Source organism: Lepidochelys kempii, chromosome 5, assembly GCF_965140285.1.
Source record: "Lepidochelys kempii isolate rLepKem1 chromosome 5, rLepKem1.hap1, whole genome shotgun sequence".
NCBI classification, from domain to species: Eukaryota; Metazoa; Chordata; order Testudines; family Cheloniidae; genus Lepidochelys; species Lepidochelys kempii.
Window position 1 is genome coordinate 136,377,529 of NC_136384.1, and position 17,289 is coordinate 136,394,817.

Genomic DNA, 17,289 nt, shown 5'->3' on the forward strand with positions numbered 1-17,289 from the left:
CCCTTTATAAAAAACATGTAAAAAAATGCTGGGGTGCGGGGTCTGGCCAGGACTTAGGGTGCGGGATGGGGCTCAGGGCTGGGGGTGCAGGGTCTGGGAGGGAGCTAGGGTGCAGGAGGGGGCTCAGGGCTGGGGGTGCAGGGTCTGGGAAGGAGCTAGGGGGCTCAGGGCTGGGGGTGTAGGGTCTGGGATGGAGCTAGGCTGTGGGAGGGGGCTCAGAGCTGGGGGTGCAGGGTCTGGGAGGGAGCTAGGGTGTGGGATGGGGCTCAGGGCTGGGGCAGGGGGTTGGGGTGTGGAGCGCTTAGCTGGGGCAGCTCCTGTTTGGTGCGAGGGGTGCAGGTGGGGATGTGGGGGGTGCAGGAGTCAGGGTCGGCAGGGGGTGTGTGAAGGGGGTGCAGGAGTCAGGGCAGGGGGCTGGGGGTGTGGGCTGGAGTCATGCACGTGCTCCCTGCCCCACCCCAGCCGCCTGCCCTTAGCGGCTCACAGGACAGGGCAGGGGGGTGTATGTGTAGGGGGAGTGCGGGGGGCCCGCCTTTGCTCCGCCCAGCCCCGATTCTACCCTTTTCCCCAAAGTCCCACCCCACCTCTTCTCCGCCTCCTCCCAAGTGCACTGCGGTCCCATCCTTCCCCCTCCCTCCCGGAGCAACCTGAGTGCCGGCAAACAGCTGTTCGGTGGTGGGGGAAGCGCTGGGAGGGTGAGGGGCGGGAATGCAGCATGCGCGGGGGCAGAGGTGGGGGAGGGGAGAGGTTGGCTGCCGGTGGGGGCAGAACCTGCAGCAGGAGTCCCAGGAGCCAGCAGAACAAAGCTTCTGCCCCTGCAGCTGCCCAGTCCTGGGGCCCCCTGCCGTTGGGGGCCCCGTGCCAGGGCACCCGGTGTTTCACTGTAAATCCGCCTCTGTCCATGGCTAGTTAAACTCAGATGCCAGCCTGCACTAGAGGAGTTGATTGGGGAGACCCAAGCACCAGGAGTCCACACACAAAAGTGCTCCAGACAGCACAGGTCTGTGCCAAATGCCATTTGGATTACAGTGCATTGCAGCAAAACTAACTGCTGGGTGCTGCCAACCAGTGCGGGTCTGAACTGTTTTGTTGTGTATGTGGGCAAGGACCAGCCAAAGGGGTTCCACAGGTCCCCTAATGCAGACTTTTGAAATCTCCCAGAATCCACTGCTTCGGGGAGCTTTGCTACGGACTGTGGGGTAACTACCCGGAGGTCATTGCCACTGAAAGAGTTTACGACAGCGATAAGGTAAACCTCAGCTGTCCTTAACACAAACCAACACATCTAATGGGGTTTCCACATGTGCCCAGGCCACTTCTGTCTAACTCGGATGATCCAGAGGGGTTCAGGGCTGAAAATCAATGGGAGTTGGGATTCTTTGAGAATCCCAGCCCATAATTCTAACCCTGGTGACCGCTGGGACTTGTATATCTTTGTTTGCTAAACTGACTCAAAAACAGGTTTATTGATCTGCCACCAGGGATCCTGATGGTTTAACTCAATGGAGAAAATGAACTAAAGCAATCCAAACAGTCTGAACAGAAAACGCTGCCAGTCTCCACAAATAATGTGTCATTTCCTTGGTGTCTCTGATGCCATACTGTGATATTCTGGGGCACAATCCTGCCCAATGAGATGCTGGGTGACCCCTGTCCTGCACCCTTGGGATCCTTACAATGCCTTGCTGTGTTAGCTCCAAACCTGGGCCACTTACAGCCAGCCTACCAGCCTGCAAGTGGCCCTGAGTGTCGGTGTGTATCTGCAGCCAGCCAGCCAGCCACATTCAGGCTCTCACCTGCCTTGGTTTCCACTGAAGGGTGTCCCCAACACACTCTCAGTCCAGGATTTCCTCCCAGAATGTAGATTCTGTACTGTGCAGCCCTGGACAGTCCAGAGATACAAGGTCCCTTGTCCATTTGAGTGAACAATACACAACAACTTTCCACCTTAAATGGAGTTACCCAGACAGTTTGATTTAACAACACTGGATTTGTCTCAGTTAAAGAATAAAAGAAATTTATTAACAGAAGAAAATAGGATCTTCAGTGAGCAGAAATAATGAAGCATAAAAGTCAGAAATGGTTACAATAAAAATAAAAATAAAATGCTTCCTAGTGCTTAAGAACAAACTACAATATACTTGATTCAAAGTAAAGTTTGTAGCATGTCCTTCCAACTAACCACATTTTCCAGGTCAGGATCCCTCCCCCAAAGCCCAACAGCTGTTTCTTTTGTCTTCTTAGGTGCATAAAGGGAGATTCATCCCTTGTGGTGTTTGCCCCTCACTTTTATAGTTCAGCCCCCCCTTAGAAAGTTCTATCCAGCTGAGCAGATGGAGACATGGAGTCTAATGGAGAAAGATGCTGTCATAACCATAAGGATAGCCTAAAATTCCTCCTTACCTGTAAGAGTTTAAGAAGCTCAGATAACCTGGTTGGCACCTGACCAAAGGAACCAATGGGGACAAAAGATACTTTCAAATCTGGGTGGGGCGGGAAGAGGCTTTGTTTTGGGTTCTTTGTTTCTGTGTTCGTTCGCTCTTGTGACTAAGAGGGACGGGACACCAATCCATGTCCTCCAAACCCTTCTGAACCCATCTCTCATGTTACAGAAATTGTAAGTACAGCCAGGCAAGGCGTATTAGTTTATCTTTGTTTTCTCAACTTGTGAATTTTCCCTTTGCTAGAGGGAGGTTTAGCCCTGTTTTGTTGTAACTTTGAAACTAAGGCTAGAGGGGGTTTCTCTGTGTTTTGTGCCTCTTTTGTTACCCTGTAAAGTTATCTTCCAACCTGATTTTACAGAGGGGATTTTTACCTTTTTTCTTTTTTTAAATAAAATTCTTCTTTTAAGAACTGATTGATTTTTTTTCAGTGTCCAAAGATCCAGGGGTTTGGGTCTGTGTTCACTTTGTAACCAGTTGGTTAGGATATTATTCTCAAGCCTCCCCAGGAAAGGGGGTGTAGGGCTTGGGGGGATATTTTGGGGGAACAGGAACTCCAATGGTCCTTTCCTTGATTCTTTGTCTAAATCACTTGGTGGTGGCAGCGTACTGTTAAAGGACAAGGTGGAATTTGTGCCTTGGGAAAGTTTTTAATCTAAGCTGGTAAAAATAAGCTTAGGGGGTCTTTCATGCGGGTCCCCACATGTGTACCCCAGAGTTCAAAGTGGGGAAGGAACCCTGACAGATGCTTCATGCTCTTTTGTCTCACCTGGGTGTGCTGAGATGTCTCCTTTCTTTTCCCTCTCACAATCTGAGGACTCTGTGGTATGCAAATTGAGGTAACCACACGTCCCTTTGTCTAAGACCTGCTTGATGAATTTGGAGCTATGTGAGTTTGAATATGTCCCTTTAACATCACACAGGAGGGATCTCATAACTTTACAGTGTTGTGACATACAGTCTACCATGATATTATTGACCAGTGAGTTGTTAGTTTCCAAATCATACCTCAGAAGGCATTTTTGTACAAAGATTATTACAATGGTGTGAAGGGTGTGTACAGAGGGTGCATTCAGTCACACACGGATCTAGTAGGAGTGACAGTCATCTACAGAATCTTGGGGTTTGGGTCAAAAGATTACCCCCCACCCCCTCACACACACACTAGCCTTTAAAATGAAATCACCAAATCATCTCTGTTTATTCAGGAGAGAATCCAGGCCCATTTGAAGACTCTGAGGGAAGAGCGAGAAAAGCTCCTGGGATTTAAAGTGCATGAAGAAAAGAGAACCCAGGAGTAGCTGGTAGGTGACCACACCTGTTTTTCACCTGTTGTGACATGAGAGTGGGAGGTGTGTTTGTTGGTAGATTTCCTTGTGGCTTGGTGAATGTGAGCTTGTGTTTCTCCATGCTCATAGAAGTGTGTGTATGTGTGAGAGAGAGAAAAAAGTTCTCTCCCTGGAGAAGGACAACATCATCGTCTGTAGAATCTGAGATGCATTTGAATGAGTTAAATTCTACCCCGCGTGGCGTTCACAAAACTTCTCCCAGACTGAGCTGACCTTACCCTGGGCACCACTGTCTGTCACAATCTGTGATCATTACTTGCCTTTTTAGATCATTTGATTACTTTTCTCCCTGACATCTCTCTCAGTGTGGTGCTGAGCCCTGCCTCCTGCTGCTTGGGATCTGGATTCTCAGGGCATGTCTACACAGCCAGCAGCAGGGAGCCTCCAGGCCCAGGCTGACAGACTCAGGCTCCTGTCGTGTGGGACTCAGTAAAGCCCTAATGTCAGCAGTGTTTCTAAGCTGCAGGTCAGGCTGGAGCTCAGGCTCTGAAGTCCACCCCTCTCCCTCCCTAGTTCAGAGCCTGAGCGCCAGCCCTAGCTGCAGTGTAACACACACAGCTATTATTACTGCAATAGCGCTCGCCCTGTGAGCTCCAGTCTGCTGTCCTGGGCTCGGAGGCTCCCTGCCACAAGCCGTGTAAACACACGCTCAGAGGCCATTGATAGCATGGGGTCCTAACCATGTCCAAGATGGAAACTTCCCTTGAACAGGTATTGGGGCCAAATGGGAAGCTGTAAGAAAATCCACTCCCTCATAATCACGAAGGATGCTCAAGTGCCAGGAAGTGAAGGATCGAGGGTCCCAAACCGGGGACTGTGGGCCCTGGACCACAGCCACAACCCAGCAGCAAGCTGGAACCAGTGGAGGCGGGGCCCAGCAGAGGCTCCGCCTACGGAGCTCCTGATTGGAGCAGACCTTCGGGGGCACGGCTTAAGTCAGAAGCTGTCTGAGCAGCTGAGCGACCTCCTGTTCTGCTGCTGGACTGGACCCCGAGGGCAGCTCGACCCTGGCCTGACTCCGCTGTGACCTGGGGCACCGTTCCCTGAGTCAGCCTGGTCCACGGCATGGATCACTGACTGACTCCAGTCCTGACCCACGACCTGACTCCTGGCACCGCTTCTGGCACCGCCTTTGCTGTGACTCCTGACACTCATGGGGAGCAAGTGAGTTCCTACAGGTGAGACTGAGTTAGAAACATCCCAGTTCCCTGCCTGGGGAAAGAAAGGCTCCTGACTCACGGGCACTGGGGCCTGAAGTACAAATGGCTATCGCTCTTTGGAGAGTTACAAACACAGAGATGTTAGAACTGGAAAATCCCCATTAACTCAATCAATCTATGGCCGGGGGGCCAGGGCAGGGCCTTTTTACCCCGTACAGGAGAACCTCAGAGTTACAAACTGACCAGTCACCCACACACCTCATTTGGAACTGGAAGTACGCAATCAGGCAGCAGGAGTGGGGGGGGGTGGGGGAGTGAATACAGTACAGTGAGTGCTGTGTTAAACATAAACTACTAAAAAAAAAGTAAAGTTTCCTAGTAAAGTTTCAAAGCTGTATTAAGTCAATGCTCAGCTGTAAACTTTTGAAAGAACCACCCTAATGTTTTGTTCAGCGATACGAACATTTCAGAGTTGCGAACAACCTCCATTCCGAGGTGTTCGTAACTCAAAATCCCTTCCCTGGGACCCCCAGCATGTGTCAAGTGGTACTGAGATATTCTCCCTCTCTCTCTTCCCTCTAGGGTGTCAGGAGCACCTTGAGCAAGTATGTGGCTCTCTCTTACCCCCCACACACTCCACAATGTGGGGAGGGGCTTGGACATAACGTTAACACCACATTTCCCCAGAGCGCCATAGCAAAATGTGAGGGGAAGGTCACGTTTTGGATACAAATCTCCCTGGTGAAGTTAATCCTGAGGTTCTCACCCTTTTGTAGGAGACTCTGGAATTATCTGTTCAGTGGCAGAGACTGACCTGATGTATTTCTTAGAGATGTATCCTTGGGGGACTGGCTGCCTCAGCATTCTGGGGATGGAATATGGGCCTGTCACCTCTAAGGCCCTGGTTACAGTCCAGCCCAGGTCAGCAGTGATCCAGAGTCTTTGCCACTTGAGGACTGAAGAGACCTGAGTGGAACGAGCTGGGGGCAGGGCAGGGTATCAGTCTCATTCCTAGTGAAGAGATGTCTACAACACTTAACACGGGAACCTCCTGATCAGCCGAGCATGGAGGCTAAGGAGTAAATTGGCTGAGGAGACTCAATTTGCCTTTTACAGCCAGAGCTGGTCTCTTCAGGCCACAGCTGAAGAATACCTTTAGCTGGTATATTGGATTGCCATGGTTTGTGCTGTGCCTTCTCTGAGGCTGGGAAAAGTAAAGGACTTCAAACTCCAGGCCCATTAGAGAAGCAAGCTTTACTAAGCAAGAAATTATGAGTCACTGACTGAAATATAATGGATCTTACCCAAAATACCATGTGGCCAGCCAATCCTTTAGTATCTAAAACTAAAGGTTTGTTATAAAGAAAAAGGAAAGAAGAAGAGAGTTGTTAAATGATAAAGCACTCAAATATATACAGAGATTATCAAAGTCCATAGATCAGGTTCTTAGCAGTAGTGGTGAGTTTGCTGGCTTGAAAGTCCCTCTGGAACACATCCACAGCTTGGATGGGTCATTCAGTCCTTTGTTCAAAGCTTCAGTTTGTAGAAAAGTTCCTCCGGAGGTAAGAAGCAGGATTGAAGACAAAATGGAGATGATACAACTGCCCTTTATATTCCTTTTGCCATGTGACTTGTCCTTCCTGGGTCCCGAACACCATCTCCACAGGACATGGCGTGGAAAAGCCTTAAGCCTGGTCAACACTGGCACTGCAGAGCACTGAAACTTTCTTGCTCAGGGGTGTGAAAAAACACCCCCCCCCCCGAGTGATGCAAGCTCAGCTCTCTACAGTGCTAGTGTAGTCGCGACACCAGTGTGGGGAGCCGCGCTCGCAGCGACGTCAGCTATGCCCCGCGTGGGGCTGGCTTTTGCCACAACTACACAGCAAGGTGGCTACTGGCGTTCTGTTATTTTCTTTGTTGGGCCTGTCCTGTATTGGTGACTTCTGGGTACTCTTCTGGCTCTATCAATCTGTTTCTTCACTTCTGCAGGTGGGTATTGTAGTTGTAAGAATGCTTGACAGAGATCTTGTAGGTGTTTGTCTCTGTCTGAGGGGTTGGAGCAAATGCGGTTGTATCGCAGAGCTTGGCTGTAGACAGTGGATCGTGTGGTGTGGTCTGGATGAAAGCTAGAGGCATGTAGGTAGGAATAGCGGTCAGTAGGTTTCCGGTATAGGGTGGTGTTTATGTGACCATCGCTTATTAGCACCACAGTGCCCAGGAAGTGGATCTCTTGTGTGGACTGGTCCAGGCTGAGGTTGATGGTGGGATGGAAAATAACAGAACGCCAGTAGTCATCACCTTCAGCCCCCAACTAAAACCTCTCCAGTGCACCATCAAGGATCTATAACCTATCCTGAAGGATGACCCATCACTTTCACAGATCTTGGGAGACAGGCCAGTCCTTGCTTATAGACAGCCCCCCAACCTGAAGCAAATACTCACCAGCAACCACACACCACACAACAGAACCACTAACCCAGGAACCTATCCTTGCAACAAAGCCCGTTGCCAACTGTGTCCACATATCTATCCAGGGGACACCATCATAGGGCTTAATCACATCAGCCACACTATCAGTGGCTTGTTCACCTGCACATCTACCAATGTGATCTATGCCATCATGTGCCAGCAATGCCCCTCTGCCATTTACATTGGCCAAACTGGACAGTCTCTACTTAAAAGAATAAATGGACACAAATCAGCATCAAGAATTATAACATTCAAAAACCAGTTGGAGAATACTACAATCTCTCTGGTCACTCGATTAGAGACCTAAAAGTGGCAATTCTTCAACAAAAAACTTCAAAAACAGATTCCAAGGAGAGACTGCTGAATTGGAATTAATTTGCAAACTGGACACCATTAACTTAGGCTTGAATAAAGACTGGGAGTGGATGGGTCATTACACAAAGTAAAACTATTTCCCCTTGTTTATTTCCCCTCCTACTGTTCTTGTAAACGGCTGGAAATGGCCCACCTTGATTATCACTACAAAAGGTTCCCCCGCTCCCTCTTCCCCCCTCCCCGGCTCTCCTGCTGGTAATAGCTCACCTTTCCTGATCACTCGTGTTACAGTCTGTATGGTAACACCCATTGTTTCATGTTCTCTGTGTATATAAAATCTCCCTACTGTATTTTCCACTGAATGCATCCGATGAAATGAGCTGTAGCTAACGAAAGCTTATGCTCTAATAAATTTGTTAGTCTCTAAGGTGCCACAAGTACTCCTTTTCTTCTTCCAGTTTATGTACTCTTTGGCAAGGTGGTCTGATGCCAAGATAGGGATATGCATCTATAGCCCCTACACAGTTAGGGAACCCATGGCAGAACCATCCACTGTGTCCTGCACATTGCCCAGAGTCACTACCCTTCTTAGCAGAAGTCCGTTAATGGGTAATGGCCCTTCAAACTTGGATCACAACAGATCCCAGAGTAGATTTACCCACTCCAAACTGATTCCCCACTGACTGGTAGCAGTCTGGCATTGCAAGCTTCCCCAGAGTGATCACCACTCGCTTCTCCATTGTCAGAGCAACTCTCATTTTAGTTTTGCTGCACTTTAGGGCTGGGGAAAGCTCTTCACACAGTTCTTGGAAAGTGGCCTTCCGCATTCGAAAGTTCTGAAGCCTCTGCTCATCATCCCATACATGCATAATGATGAAGTCCTGCCAGTCAGTGCTTGTTTTCCAGGCCCAGAAACGGCATTCAACCATGTTCAGTTGATGTGTGGCTGTTGCCAGCAACTGCGAATTGCTCTGCTCTATGCCTTCCAGCAGGGCTGCTTGTGTGGCATCACATGGTTCTGCACAGTGGCTCCTGTATCAGAGGAGACCACGTGAATCCACTCACTGGAGCCGAAGAGTCGAGAAAATCAAAGAATCTGTTTTGCTCAGAATCCCCACTGGAGAGAGACCCTAAGAGGGCCTGTCAAGGTTCCTTCCCCACTCTGAACTCTAGGGTACAGATGTGGGGACCTGCATGAAAACCTCCTAAGCTTACTTTTACCAGCTTAGGTTAAAACTTCCCCAAAGTACAAACTATTTTACCCTTTTGCCCCTGGACTTCCACTGCCACCACCAAACTTTATCTGGGTTTCTGAAAAAACATAGTTTGGAAACGTCTTTCCCCCCCAAATCCTCCCAACCCTTGCACCCCACTTCCTGGGGAAGGTTTGGTAAAAATCCTCACCAATTTGCATAGGTGACCACAGACCCAAACCCTTGGATCTTAGAACAATGAAAAAGCATTCAGTTTTCTTACAAGAAGACTTTTAATAGAAGTAAAAAGGAATCACCTCTGTAAAATCAGGATGGTAGATACCTTACAGGGTAATTAGATTCAAAACATAGAGAATCCCTCTAGGCAAAACCTTAAGTTACAAAAAAGACACACAGACAGGAATATTCATTCTATTCAGCACAGCTATTTTCTCAGCCATTTAAAGAAATCATAATCTAACACATACCTAGCTAGATTACTTACTAAAAGTTCTAAGACTCCATTCCTGTCCTGTCCCCGGCAAAAGCAGCATACAGACAGACTCAGACCCTTTGTTTTTCTCCCTCCTCCCAGCTTTTGAAAGTATCTTGTCTCCTCATTGGTCATTTTGGTCAGGTGCCAGCGAAGTTACCTTTAGCTTCTTAACCCTTTACAGGTGAAAGGATTTTTCCTCTGGCCAGGAGGGATTTTTAAAGGTGATTACCCTTCCCTTTATATTTATGACAGGGCCATGACTGTGAGATCAGCCTTGCTCAGTCGCCAGAGAATCTGCTCAGGAAAGAGAGGCAGGAAGTGCCCTGACTGCAGGAAAGGCTTCAGAGACAATTCACACCTTGCTAGACATCAGAGAACCCACATGGGAGATTTCAGAGTAGCAGCCGTGTTAGTCTGTATCTGTAAAAAGAACAGGAGGACTTGTGGCATCTTAGAGACTAACAAATTTATTAGAGCATAAGCTTTCATGAGCTACGGCTCACTTCATCGGATGAAGTGAGCTGTACTCATGAAAGCTTATGCTCTAATAAATTTGTTAGTTTCTAAGGTGCAAGTGAGCTGTAGCTCACGAAAGCTCATGCTCTAATAAATTTGTTAGTCTCTAAGGTGCCACAAGTCCTCCTTTTCTTTTCACATGGGAGAGAAACCCTTCTAGTGCCCCAAATGCGGGAAATGCTTCAGTGCCAACACAAACTTCATGACTCATCAGAGAACCCACAGTGGAGAGAAGTCCTATAAGTGTCTTGACTGTGAGAAAAGTTTCAGAGACAGCTCAGGCCTCACTAAACACCTGAGAATCCACATGGGGGAGGGACCCTACAAATGCAAAGAGTGTGGGAAAAGATTCAGTGTCAGCTCCCACCTTCTGTCTCATCAGAGACTCCACAGGGAAGAGAAGCCCTATAAGTGCCAAGTGTGCGGTAAAAGTTTTAGTCGGGGCACACAGCAGGGCTCAGGCTTGGGTCCCCACTCCCGGGGTCTTGTCGTTGTCAGAAGGGGGTTGCGGTGCAATGGAGTTTGAGAACCCCTGGCCTAGATCCATGAAAGTCATCAAAGCTCTGAGAAGTGACAGCACGTGAGATTCTGGCCATTGTTTCTGCCATGGAATCACAGCGTGATGATGGGATTAAATCCACTGTTGTAGCTGGGTAGCAGGTGTAACTGTGCCTTCGTGGTAACTAAGAGTACCAAATTCAGGACAAACTGCTGAGAAATAGGGCAGACAATTCCCAAAGCTAGTGGTTATTCTCCCGTAAGAAGTAAACTTCTGTTTTACCACACTGGCTAACAAAAAGTCAGGAAAGCAGTTTCCTTCTGCATTCCAGTCCTTATATTACCACCAAAAACATTGAACTAAATGATGAGTGGGTATTTAAAACCAGTTTAATCAAATAAAAGGGTCATTTATACAGCCAGGTCAATATATCACTCAGATCTTACCCAATAATCACACTGTTGCCAATCCTTTAGAACCTAAAATCTAAAGGTTTATTTATAGAAAGAAAGAAAGAAAGAAAGAAAGAAAGAAAGAAAGAAAGAAAGAAAGAAAGAAAGAAAGAAAGAAAGGTGAGAGTTAAAATTGGTGAAAGGAGTCAAATACATACAATAAATGCAAAGTTCTTGGTTCAGGCTTGTAGTGGTGTTACTAGCTGGGCTGCAGACAGGCAGATGTGGGGGTGGCAGGGACACAGAATCAAGTAATTGGGGTTTGGGGAGAAGCTGGAGGCTCCTCACCAGCAGGGAGCCTGGGAGATGGAAACCCAGGTACTGGCGAGTGTGACCTCCAGGCCATGGGGAATGAATGCTATAGTGGGGAGGAGTTGCTGGAAGGTGGGGAGGATTTCATATAAATGGAGGTGAGCTGGCTGTGGGGAGGGGAGAGGCAGGTACAAGGTAGGTTTAACCAGAAGGGAGCGAAGAAATGAAAGGGGAAAAAACAGGCAATAATGAAGTAAAACAAGAGTGAATAGAGAAGCGTGGGGAAAGGGGTTCAGTGGTGGGGAACTGATATGACAAGAGTGAAAACAAAGCAATCCTGGGAAGGGAAAAACTCGGGGGACAGCTGGAGGGGAGGGGGAAAGCGCAGGAAGAGACCTGGGAACCCGAATTGTAAGGATCTGTGATAGGGAATACAGGAGATTTAAGAGGAGACAGAGAAATAAATGGATGGCAAACGCGTGCTAGAGACAATGATGTGCACAGCTGGCTGAAATGAAATACAAGGGAGCAGGAAAGCGAATGTGAGAGCGAGAGGAATCTCGGTTCGACTCGACACACACACAGGATGCCTGGAAAGGACTTTGCTAATATGCGGATAAAAGGCCCTGCTGAGCTAATGGGCTAATTCCAACCCCAACATCCACGTGTCCGTAACTGCAAAGAACAATAGTAATTCACATTCACACACTGAGTTACACTGTGCTATCTGACAACTGGACTCCGGGGTCCATAATTCAGGAGCTGACGTCTCTCTGTGTGGGGATCTGGGATGTTTCTAACAGTCTCACCTGCAGGAATTCACTCACCGATCAGCTCCCTGAGACAGGAAATCTCCTCAGAGAGTTCAGTGATTGATTTTCCTTCTGGTTCTTCAGAATCTGCTTGTCCAACTTGGCCAGCGGGAGTTGCTCTTGCTCCTCAAGGCACAATCTTCCACCTTGTAGCCAATTGGTTCATTTTACCCTTCTTTTATTGTGGGATGTTATGATTACCTAACATGCCATGTCATCGATCATCATTGTGTAGCCCCCAAGGAGCAGGCCCGGGTCTCACCCGCTCCCCACACAGCCAGCGTTACCCTTTCCCTGAGTGGCTCCAGACTGCGCTAGTGCTGAGGGGTGGAGAACTGAGGTTTGGAGTTCAGTAGAGTTTTGTAACCTGAACCCTGCATCCCTTTGTGGTGAGGGGAAATCCAGGCACCAGCAGCCTGACTCCTGCATGAAGAGGATGCCTGCCAGCACTGATTGTCAGCCTCTCTGCAGTGACTGAGGAGTCCAGAGCCATCTCTCAACCTAGAGTTGTGAGTGCACCATCCTTTAGTTAGCTGCTCAGAGAAATGGTTTGGGAGACCCCCTGCTCCCTGGGCTGTGTCCTCGAGCCAGGGGGTTCGGGCTTGGGGATTGTGTTACCTGCTGCCTATTAAACCTATGGTGAGACTTACCACCTTATCCCACTTGTGAGACATTTGGGCTGCACTGAGCCCAGTCCGCCAAGTTGCTAACTCTGCACAGAAGATATCATGGTCACAGGTTATCACAGGTCCTACAAAGTGTGTGTAGCAATGGGACACTCATTTTTTAAGTTGGCTGTATCAGGTCATGTGACTGGGGGGATTCACTGGTATAATCAGCAAGAGGTGACCCTGAGAATGGTGTTTTACCCTCTTGTGTTATATTTACCTCCTGTTTAATACAATTACTGTGTTAAATTTGTTGTGTGTGTTTGTGTTATATCTTGGGAGTCTCCAACTCCCTGGCAAGTAAATGAGAGTTACCCTGTGGATGTCTTTTGCACTGCTTTGCTGTAAGAGCCACCACTCCTGGTTCTGCTCACACACAGTCTCCAGCATGCAAAATCATTCCGAGCCATGTTATACAAAAGCTTTGCCAGTCACAAAATTGTATTGCAGAGTGACACCAGCAAATTCCCAGTCCCAGCCTTGTTCCCACAGAAATGCATGTCTTGTACTGCCCAGAACTTTACTGGACAATACAAGCTCATAGAAAGTCTCTCATTTCATTAATAGAATAGGATATGCCTGGATGTTCTTGTCCCAAATTAAGTTCCCAAACTCTTCAGTCCAAACACACTGGTTTAGATAAAACAATAACACAAATTTATTAACTACAGAAAAATAGATTTTAAGTGTAATACAGCATAAAAGTCAGAACTGATTACTGTGACACGCTGTACCTCAAAGTAGCACCCTGGAACCCCCATATTCACCACTGTCACATGATTACAATATGTTTTATGAAAACATGTCATACTGTACTGTTTGCTGCTCATTGATATATTCTTATACAATTCCTCCCCCATTGAAGATTATCTCCAGCTGGAGTTCAGGTGACAGCCAGTTTGTTTACATATGCCTTCCAGATGTTTTCCATTGCTAATATGTAATGTTCTTGCTTATCCTTTCTTCCTGCCAAAGAATGGCTGCTTAACTTGGTAATAGCCCATTTGACTTTCTTGACACCTGGTGTTGGTCTGACTTTTATTTCTGGGGAACTGGTTTGTGTCTGCTTTTCTAAACTTGGAGCATGTTACAGCAACGTGATACAGTAGAATCTTATAACTTTACATACAATTCTAATACACACATTTTCGCAGGACAATAATATTCAGCAGATTATGAGTTTCCAAATGGTACTTCACAAGGCGTACTTTGTGCAAAATTTATTTTCTTGTAAAAAGGGTGAACATGTGGTACAGCCTGTTACCTTCCCTTCAGTGGGGTAGCCTCCTGCTCAGCATATTAAAAAATGAAAGCTTAGATTCTGGAGACCAAAGAACATAGCTTGACAAAGGTGCCAAAATGCCATACTGTCATGTATATAACCCCAGTTGTACCCCTGAGTTAGAGTGAAATAAGATTATGGCATCCTTTTGTACAGTTTTACCTGAAAAAGGATTGAGTAATTACATGCAGCATAGATATTACAGTAAGATCATAATAAATGTATTGATGATTTTAGAAGATGCTTCGGAGACATCAGCTCAGGGAAATTTCTCTTGTCATTTTACACAGATGTTGTGAACCTCTTGTGGAAAGTGAAGGCGTCTTTCCCAAAAGCGGGTTTCATATGCATGTTCCACAATTTGCACTTTTCAGCTTAGCCAAATCTGTTTGTTTTATTCTCATCTTCACCCTGTACCCGTTAGTTGAATGACTACCTACCCCCCTGCACCACTAACCCATGCCCACCCCGGTCAAATATCCCTGTAGTTGGATAGTCCATCTGCTCACTGGAAGGATCAAGTGTATTTTTTTCTTTCTGCTCCTCCCTTTGTGCTTCCCTTTGGCCCCCAGCTGTTTTTTATGCAGATGCTGAGCTGCCCTAGCATCTATCAATGGCCTAGAGCCAGCCCTTCTGTGCTGGGTGGGGATGAGTGCCAGGTTAGCACCAGCAGATGAGGTCCCTCAGGCAAGGTGGGTTCTCCTGTACCCAGAGGTGCTGACTCTGTGGGTGCTCTGGGGCTGGAGCACCCATGGGGAAAAATTAGTGGGTGCTCTGCACCCACCAGCAGCCAAGCTCCCCTCACCCCGTGCCCCACCTCCTCCTCCTCCCCTGAGTGCGCTGCGTCCCCACTCCTCCACCTACCTCCCAGCGTTTCCCCCCGGCATTAGCACACTCTGGGATGGGGGGAGGAACGGGAATGTGGCGCGCTCAGGGGAGGAGGTGGGGCAGAGGCGGGGCCGGGGCGGGGATTTGTGGAAGGGGTTGGAATATTGGCAGGGAGGGGGCAGAGTTGGGGTAGGGACTTTGGGGAAGGGGCTGGAATGGGGGTGGGGAAGGGGTGGGAAGAGGTGGGGCAGGGGCAGGGCCTCACGGAAGGGGTGGAGTGAGGGCAGGGCCAGGGGTAGAGAGACGGTCGAGCACCCACATGAAAGAGGGAAGTTGGCACCTATGCCTGCACCTCTACTCCCTTGCTTTGTGCGTTGCACCAGGGCTGGGCAGGAGACAGCCATCCAGAAGCCCGGCGTGGGGCTGCAGAGTGCCTGCCTGGAGGCAGAATCATAGGCACCTAGGGAGCTTTCAGAGTGGAAATTTGGGCTCTGAGCACCTACAGGGTTCAGAGACAGCCAAGTGGGAGTTTGTGAATCCCAGTGGGATCTGATTCTTGGGCTCACCCCATCCAAGAGGACTGCTGGAAACAACTAAAGACTGAACTGGGGACAAGCACTGGACCCACAATGGAAGCGCGGCTAGTCTGTGCAAAGATTCTTAGAACAACTGTTAGGGTGAGATATTGCATGCAATAAGTTTCCTTAGTGTATTAAGCTTAGTTTGCATGTTCTGTTTTATTTTGCTTAGTAACCTTCTTTGTTCTGTCTGCTCTCTCATATGACCACTTAAATCTTACTTTTATTCTTAATAAAATCACTTTTGTTTTTTAATAAACCCAGTGCAAGTACTTGTTACCTGGAGGGGGCAAGGAGTCTGTGCATATTCTCTTCCACATTGAGGGAGGGTGAAGGAAAAAGCCTCTAACACTCCTGTTTCCTGGCTCCCGGTGGACATTGTGGCTTACTGGCTGGGGGGAAGCCAACTATCTAGCTGTGGAACACTCAGTTGGAAAGGTAGCGTGGCTAAGACTTGGGATTACCGTGTTAGAGACCCATCTTCTGTTCCCAACTCTTTGTAGGAGCTGTCTCTTAACTGAGTGGTAAGGGGGCTACAGCTGCTCATTTCTAACTGTTTCTATGCTTGGGATCATGGCCTTTCTCTCTAGTAAGGGAGATGAATTGCAGGGGATCTAAACCACAGCCTGTATGAACTCGTGGTGATAAATTCCCAGCTCAGGGAACTTTCCCATGCACTGCAAGAAAACTGGGTGTCATGGCCTGTTTGTCACCAATGTCGTCTGTGATCTGGGAGCACTCTGGCAAATTGTAGAGTCCAGGCTTAGAGAGGAGAACTTGGGGAAGGGGGAGTGAGAGCAAAGGGCAGTGAAAAAGAAAGAGGCAAGCCAAGGTGGCAGCGAGATGTGTAAATGCTACTGAAAGTGACAGTGTCATTCACTGCATACTCCATCCATTTCAGGCATTAGTTCAGGAAAAGTGGAGTTATTTCAGTGCCTTAAACAAATCTTTGTAGCAACGTTGGCAGTTGTTTCTGTTCTGGTTACTAAATGGTCACGCCCAGTGCCGCTGAACCCCTCACAGTGATGGTAAATAAAGCGTTCCCCATTTGGAGGTTTTATCCATTTTAATATTTTTTTCTTTTTGTGGAAGGTGCAGAGGGGACCAGGGATTTGAGGCCCCCTGGACCGAAATACGAGGAGGGTGAGAGGCTGCAAGTTAATAGGAGAGATTCCAGGACATAGGTCTTGTGCACTCTTAACAATCACACTAGAAATGATCTGATTTTGTGTCACCAAATGCTCCTGCAATGGAGAAATGACCGGCTATGAAGGATGCACAATCTGCTACTGGTCGGCGAAGGGGCAACAGGAATAACCAATGCTAGACAACAGGGGAACGCAGCCTCAAGATGACATTGCTCTCAAAGCACAATGCACACCTTAACCCCTGCCTCCTATGCCCCCCAGCATCCCACAGTCCTAAACACGCCGCCTCCTCCCTGTGATCGTGTACACTCCCCCATGGTCCACACAGACCAGCCTGCCTCTCCCATAACCTGGAGCCCTCTTCAGCCCATGCGGCTCTTTAGGCCTCCCGAGCACTTGACTAAAAGCGGTTAGGAAGTGAGGCAGGGCTGCGGGATGGGTGAGCACAGAAGCAGGACAAGCACTAGAAGGACCCCACCCACCTCACCTCGGGTGCATTTGTTTGTCTAATTTTGTAACCTGAAAACTAGACGTTTAAACACTTAAATATGTTTAAACTTTTGCTGGGTAAAGAGAGTCCGTGGGCACTGAGAGTGCTGATCACTGCACAGGCACCAGCCTTTGATCCAGGTGTTAAAGCCCCAAACCTGCCAGTGGCTCCATATGAGTGCAGGGGTCTGTCCGTGGGCGGCTCCTTGGAGAATCAGGAGACAGAGCACCGAAGGGAAGTTCCCAGGTGCAGGGAGCAGCAGCAGGATACATGTGGCTGAGTGATGCCTCCAAATCACATGCAATGCATCCACCGAAAGGGGGGTTGCACTCACAGGGGCG